We start from the raw sequence: 8,105 nt of genomic DNA on the forward strand, positions 1-8,105 counted from the left end.
TGTGATCTCTCCTCTTCCATTCATGATTTTATTTATGGATCCTTTCTCTTCTCTTTTTGATAAGTCTGTCTAGGGCTTTATCTAGCTTATTAATTCTTTTTTTTTAAGATTTTATTTATTTATTCATGAGAGACAGAGAGAGAGAAGCAGAGACACAGGCAGAGGGAGAAGCAGGCTCCATATAGGGAGCCTGATGTGGGACTCGATCCTGGCTCTCCAGGATCAGGCCCTGGACCCAAGGCGGCACTAAACTAGGGAGCCACCCTGGCTGCCTGTTCTTTTATTTCTAACAGTATGGGGTTCTCTAGTGTCTTCTATGCTTTTTTCAAGTCCAGATAGTATCCTTATAATTGTTGCTCTAAATTCTAGTTCAGACATCTTACTTATATCCATATTGATTAAATAAATCCCCGGCGTGAGTACCACCTGTTCTTTCTTTTGTGGTGAATTTCCCTATCTTGTCATTAAGTCCAGAAAAGAACAGAAGAAAGAGAGAAAAGAGACTACAATACCACCAACAAAAGCAGAAAAAAAAAAAGAAGAAAACAAAAACAAAACAAAATAAGAAAAAAAACAAACAAAAAATAAAACAAAACAAAATACTAGATCCTGGTTGTATTTTGGTATGCTTGTTAAAAGACACTAGATCCCAAAATAGTAAACAAAGAAAAACTCATATATATACAAAATAAAGTAAAATAAAATAAAATACAATGAACAGAAACCAAAAATAAATATAACATCTATATAAAATAAAACTTAAAAAAGAATTTTATTTTTTATTTTTTAAAAAAAATTTTAAAAAGCATCGAAAAATAAGACAATATCTGAAAAATCCCCTGAAAGAATAGAGTGAAGAGAAAAGAAAAAAACCATGAATGCTATATAGTATTTTCCCCAAGAGCTGAAGCCTTGCAGTTCTCTATGATCAATAAACTTGGCACTAGCCAGTTGTTCCCGCAGTCTTCTTGGGGAGGGGCCTGACACACTGATTCTCAGGTGCCTTTGCACTTAAGAAAATGTGCCTCCCTTGCCAGGGAGCCAGGCTCAGAGTAAGCAGCTCCAGATTGCACTAGGTGGCACTGTTTTGCTCCCTGAAGGCTTTCAACACTGATGGCGGGTGATGACTGTGGCAACTCCCCACTCTCTAGCCCCAGAGCTGAAAGCTTGCATCCTCCACTCCAGTGAGCCCTCACAGAACAGCAGTCCATTATTTTGTCTCCCTCTTTTCCCTCCAAACTCTGTGTTCACCCAGCCTGTGACAGAGTGTTTTTATTCAGGCACATGACTGAGTTTCAAGTCTCCAAATTTTTTGGACTCCTGTGGTGTGGACTCATGCTCTTCCTGGGGCAGAGGGGGCAGGGAGAGGGAAGGGAAGGGAAGGGAAGGGAAGGGAAGGGAAGGGAAGGGAAGGGAAGGGAAGGGAAGGGAAGGGAAGGGAAGGGAAGGGAAGGGAAGGGATCTCACAGTCTCATAGAGCTTCTAGCTTTTGCTGGGCCCCTGCCAGGAGAGCAGTCCCATGACCATATAGCAGCTCACAGTTTAGGGCCACATGGAGCAGAAAGCTGGCGCCTAGACTCGCTGTTTTCAGCCAGCTTCCCTACCAGGTGCCTGAGAACTGCCATATTCAGGCACAGCCATTTTTAAGTGACCCCAGGGATCCTGAGACCACAGTTCCACCTGGGATTCCTCCCTGCTTTGCCACCTCAGCACCTTTAAGCCAAGGACATCACCCTTGAGTTCAGAAAGTTCTGATTTTGCATTATGCTGCTTAGAATACTTTGCAGGAGCCTCCCGTCGCCCTATCTTCTGATACATGGCCTCAGATTCACATCTCTGCATCTCTTACCTTCCAGAAGTGATCACTTTTACATTCATAAAATTGCAGCGTTTCTTTTCTCAGATCTTTGATTTCGCAGGTGTTCAAAATTATTTGCTAACTACTAGCTGAATTCCAGGGAGCAGATGAACTTAGGGTCCCCTACTCCTCTGCCATTGTAACTCTCCCACCGAGCATATTTTTTTAAATTTCAGCCTGACAAGTTTTTAGTTCCTTTATCTCTGCAGTAAGGGATTTTCTAGTGTCTTGTATACAATTCTCTAGCCCAGCTAGTATCCTTAAGATTGTTTAAAAATCTGATTCAGGCAAATTGGATCTGTTTTTATTAGATCCTTGGCTGTGACCTCTTCTTGTTCTTTCTTTTGGAGTGAATTCCTCCATCTAGCATTTTCTCAAGGTCACTGTCCTTTTGTGTGTTAGGAAAGCCTGTTGCATTTCCTGCTCCTGAGAGTAATGGCTGTATTAAGAAGAGGTCCTAGGGACGCCTGGGTGGCTGAGTGGTTGAGCATCTGCCTTCTGCTCAGGGTGTGATCCTGGGGTCCTGGGATCAAGTCCCCCGCAGGGAGCCTGATTCTCCTTCTGCCTGTGTCTCTGCCTCTGTCTGTGTGTCTCTCATCAATAAACAAACATTTTTAAAAATCTTCAAATAAAGAAATCCCCTGTCCAGGGCCTGGTGCTTCAGGAATGTTTCTGAGTGTGCACACTGCTATTGGGTTTTGCCTGCTTCTTCCCTCAGGTTAGTCCTCTGTGGAGTTTCTCACCACCTGCAGTGGGGAGCCTTTGGACCTTGTCCACTGTGTGGCAAGTTTTTAGCTAGGTGTGTCTAGCTAGGCTAGCTCCTGTTTCCCCTAGAGCTGAAGATTTGCAGCACTCTATGATCAGTAGACTTGGTGTACGCCAGGGGTTTGTGCTGATCTGGGGGCAAGCTTGTTGCGTTGCTTCTCAGACCCACTTGCCCTAGTACAGATGTACCTGCAGGGCACGCAGATGCGGGGCTTGGTGTAAGTGGCTCCAGTCTCCACTGAGGAACACTGTGTCGCTCACTGAAGTCAGTCTGCGCTGATGGGCTAGAGGAAAAATGGCATGGGCCTGCTCTCTCATCCCTGGAGAGGGGAGTTTGTTCCTGCCACTGTTCAGGAAGGCCTCAGGAAAGAGTGAGTCATCTCCCCTCTGGCGTCCCAGGCTTCCACCAAGACCTCACCTTCACCCTGTCTGTGTCCCTATCTGGTGGCACAGTGCTCCAGTGTTTTATCTCAGGCGCGCAGCTGGGTTTCAGAACTCCAGATCTCAGGGATCCGGTGTGGTGTGGATCTATGCGGATCCTCTAGGGGAGGGTCTTGCTGCACGTCGGTAGTGCCTGTGGCTCTTCTACACCGGGGCTCGGGGCTCGGGTTTGTGGTACCTTCAGCAGGTGCTTCCGTTGCTGTGCTAATTAAGAGGGCTGCTCCGGAGCGCCCGCCTTCTCCTTCCTCCCCAGAGAGGCAGTGCCACCTCTCCCAAATGCACTCCAAGGAGGGAAACGGTCTCTCCAGTGCCATCCAGAGGTTCCTAAAACCACGCTGTCCGCTGCCGGGCCTCTGCCCTCCTTTCCCACGGGAGCACCCCTAAGCCTGGCAGGCACGACCCTCTGCAATGGCGCGGATTTCTAAAACTTCAGACTTTGAGCTCCACTGCTTTGAAAAACATGATAATCAGCCCCTCTCCTTTTCCCAGTCAATGGTTTGGGAGAAGCATTTTTCTCATGCAATCCCCTCTGCACTGCTTTCTCTTTTTCTCTCCCTCTGTTTCTCTCTCCTCTCTCCACGCAGGGCTTCCTCCCCTTTGGAACAACCACAGATCTTTTCTCCCTCAATCAACTCTCCTACCTTCCTCAAAGTGGCTGTTTCTCTCCCTCTAGATGTGCAGTTTGTTCTCTCAGTCCTCAGATCGATTTCTTGGGTGTTCAGAATGATTTGGTATTCATCTAGCTGTCTTCCTGGGATGAGGCAAGCGTAGAGTCCCCCTGCTACTCCACCATTATAACTCCTCCTAGCTCTTTTTTTTACTTTCTAACTTCCCTAACTATCCCATTTCCAAACTGATTTTGGAGGGAGGAAAATGCCTCTCCCTTCAATTATTATACTCAAAATATTCCCCAAGGTCTGCTTTGGGAGAAACTAATCTAGTTCTCCAGTGTCCCATTCTCCTGTTTTGTTCTGACTTACATGGTTGTTCCTTTTGTGCCTTTTTGTCCTATTTGAGCTCTCACACACCCGAATCTTGGCCACCTTTTATCCCATGTTATTCCAACTCATACTTTATCCATTACTACAGTTTTAGATATCTGTGAGTAAAGATTCCAAAATTTACATCTAGAGTCCAAACTTGTCTACTGAGATCCTACAGGTATATTTCATTGCCTTCTTAACATCCTAGGTATATGATATGTAATATGCCCTGAAGCAAATATCTGAGCCTGCCTCTTTCTCTTCCTTCCAAATCTTATTCTTTTTTTTTCTTTTTTCTTTTTTTTAAGATTTTATTTATTTATTCACGAGAAACAGAGTGAGAAGCGGAGAAAGAAGCAGTTTCCTTGCAGGGAGCCTGATGCAGGACTCGATCCCGGAACCCCAGGATCATGCCCTGAGTCAAAGACAGCCACTCAACCGCTGAGCCACCCAAACGTCCCCAAATCTTGTTCTTTTCTCAGTTTACTATTCTGTGAAGTGAACACCACTAATCTCAACAGAACTGTAGTAATGCACTTTGATTTCTTTATCTTCCGATCTTATACCCAATGGATGGCTTAAATCTGTCCTCTTCTTTCCACAGCTCTTGAAGCCCCAGTTCCAGTCCCACTATGTCAAGCCAAGGCTTCTAACATGCCTTCCTGATTCTATTCTTTCTTTTCCCTAATCTAATTTCCACATAAAATCTAAACTAACCATTTAAATCATGAATTAGGTCACACTCTGTTTTGAAATAAAAATGCTTAAAAATGGCCTAACTTGACTGGGGGGTAGCATTGCCACTTCAAGCTCATTTCATCTCTTTCTCCTTTGCTCTTTGCACATTACACTTCAGACTCATCAGCCTTCTCTAGATATCTTCTCCAAATACACAATGCAGTTTCTCAACAGTGGGACTGAGCATTCACTGGTCTTTCCATGAAACAATCTCTGCCTCCTGTGTACCTGGCTAGCTCCTTCCATCCTTCTTGCCTTGGCTTAAATATCAGCTCTATGTTGGTCTCCCTCTCTCTATATATATCTCTCTCTCTTCCTCCTGCTCTTCCCTTCTTCTGCTTTCCTTCTTCCCCCCCATTTCCTTGATGGCATATCACACAATATTTAAAATACAGTTTCAGTTTTCTTTCTTGTCTCCCAATAGCTTATAGTATTGATCATATTACTTTAGATGGGAGTAGTAATAGTTGTCAAAATTTTGAATTAATGCTTACCATATTGTTGCTAGAGTTAAAAACTTGATCTACTCATTTATTCCCTGCAGCTGGCTGGGAAACTGAAAGATGTTGGAAGGATAATATAGGACACTGCAGAAAACGATGCTTTCATGTTGAGAGGTACAAGCTTCTTTGTATGAACAAGCTAACATGCTGCATTCCTATAAAAGATGATCACGGATACACAAAAATGCCACCACGTCTTGAACCCATTAAAGAAGAGATAACTACTGATGTCAGTACTTGGGATTTTTTGTTGAATTCCCCTGTATCTTGGTTAAATGATGAGTTCACAGGTGAAACAAGCAATACCAGAGAAAGAAGAAGAATTGAGACCTAACAAGTTTCTTCCTAAGCTTTGGCCCATCCTCTTGAAACCACTAACAGTACAACTAATTACCATTTCATCTGGGTATGAGACACTAGAAATAAGCACTGGGAATAATATCCAGGGAACTCATTCTATTGATGTTATTTCACCAGAGACAATTCTATTAGGAATTGGATGGCATGCATATGGACATAATTCTACTGCCAAGATATGCGCTAAGGTTTACCCTAGAAATGTGTAAAGGGAAGTGCGTAGAAGCCACAAGGGTTCCCTTTACTGGGCTGATATTCTTTATTTGTCTTCCTGTGATGTATTAAAATATAGTGGTTTCAAGAGAACATTTGTGTGTCTGTGTATTTTTCCATCCATACCAAAAAAAACCCAAAGACAAAAAAAAAAAATTAAAACCACAGCTTGGAGCTGCTTTTATGGTTGAGACAAGGATTTTGACTTTATTAATGCCTGAACCACTACTATCATATACAGAGGAATCTATGAAGGTACAGAAAAAGTTCCAAATAAGTCCTCCCTTTACCACACTCACATTCCTCCCTCCCTTTTATTATAAGTTAAGAGTTGAAATCCCTATCTGTATCTTTAGGTCAACTTTTGTATAAGGCTTCAACTAGAAACTAACCCAGTTATAGTTAGAAACCACCTCATTCTCCAAAATATCAACTTAATTAGATACAGATGATAGTTAGAAACTACCTCCTTCTGCACAAATACTGATTTAACTAAATAGAGGTGAAAGTGGGACTTGCCTTGAGAGCATCATATGAAATTAAAAGCTGCATCACAAATTCTACTCATCTTTCCAATATTCTTTTCAATGAACAGTCCAATTTCCCACTATAGTGATCTCACATCATGCTTCTCCAGATCTTTATCTTGTCCACAAATGCTTATTGTATGTAGGGTTTCTAAACTTTGTGTGCCTACATACATATGAGGAATGATGCATGGTGACTGATGAGTCATCAAGTTAATTCTTTGATATCACAGAGAAACAGTTATTAACTACAAAGTTGATTAATTATTAATGTATTGAACTAAATCTGGGGTGCTACTGAAAGTCACAGTCTCAAGTGCCTAAATGTCTCAGAATCAAGAAGGCTTTTTCCTCTCTTTTTATTTTATCTAAGTCAACTTGCCAGTGACTATGACAGCAGTTTGAATATTGGATCACTGACTTTTCAAGGAATCTTTATTTCAGTAAAGGTCCTCCCCCCATTAGGCTGACAAATCATCTTAGTTTGGGACTGAGAGTTTCCCCAGAACACCAGAATTAGTGCCAATATTAAGAAAGTCTTTAGCAAAGTGGAACAAATTGATCACCTTTTCTCTGCCTAAATTGCTCTTCTCTATTTCTTTGCATAGCTGACACCTCATCACACAGGTCACGTGTTGACTCTTCACAGAGGCATCCTTTCAGTATGAAGCTGTCCCTCGACCACCAGTCTGCCTCAGCCTAGACTACTCTTTTTCCATATCTTTGCTTCAAATATCACCTCCTTAGAAACAATTCTTGGCCACGAGACTGCTCCTCACTGTTCCGTACTATTTTCTTCTTATCACTTAAGCCCTTTGAAATTATTTTGTATATTTCTTCATTGTCCTACTGAATTATTGAGTTATTTACTTATTTATAGACTGTCATTACAATCATAATGTCCATATAGTCCTAACACGTTGATCTTTTTCATGCCTGTGTCCCAAGGTGCTAGACCAGTGCCTAGCACATGGCAAATGCTCAATAAAAACTTGAGAACATATGGTTCAGCAATCATCTCAACAGATATTAGAAGGTCCCACAAAATGATTGGTAGTCTTCAAACTGGGATACCAGCTACAAAAAGGTTTTCCAAGGTGTGCACATTGAGAATTTAAGGGAATCAATTTTTAGACCCTCTATTTCTGAATGTCTTATCATGCTCAGAGCGTTCTTAACAAGCTCTTCTATTCACATCCACTTCCTCAATTTCTCTTCTCCTACTCTGAAAAGAAAACGTACCTCTCACCTGTCCTTTATCTGACAATCATGGATTGCCCAGAGTGGACAAATCTCCAGGTGTCAAATCAGTGGATAATTTAAATATTGGTGCTGGTGTTCAGAAGTGAGTAATCATAGACTTTGGGTAACAAATCTTTTGGAAATCCAAGTGATTGAAAATTTTTTGTTTACCAAAACAATGACATCAGGAAGAATCAAACTAATGGTGGATAAAGCTTTGAAATTAAGCTTTTTTGAAGCTTAATAATAGCTTACTAAGGAACTTTTGGTGTATAACTTGTAAAGAGTTGAAACACCTGTGTGATCAATCTATCTATCTATCATCTATCTGATGCCTAATCTTCCAACTTTCTCATCTATACCTATTGATGTGAATTAGTTCTTTTAGTGTTTACATTTTTCAAAATAAAAATTGGGGAAAAGTTAATGATGATTTTCATCTCATTCCAGTAACAAGTAATATTTATCTATGTATTCA

Source organism: Vulpes lagopus, chromosome 18, assembly GCF_018345385.1.
Source record: "Vulpes lagopus strain Blue_001 chromosome 18, ASM1834538v1, whole genome shotgun sequence".
Classification (NCBI taxonomy): Eukaryota; Metazoa; Chordata; class Mammalia; order Carnivora; family Canidae; genus Vulpes; species Vulpes lagopus.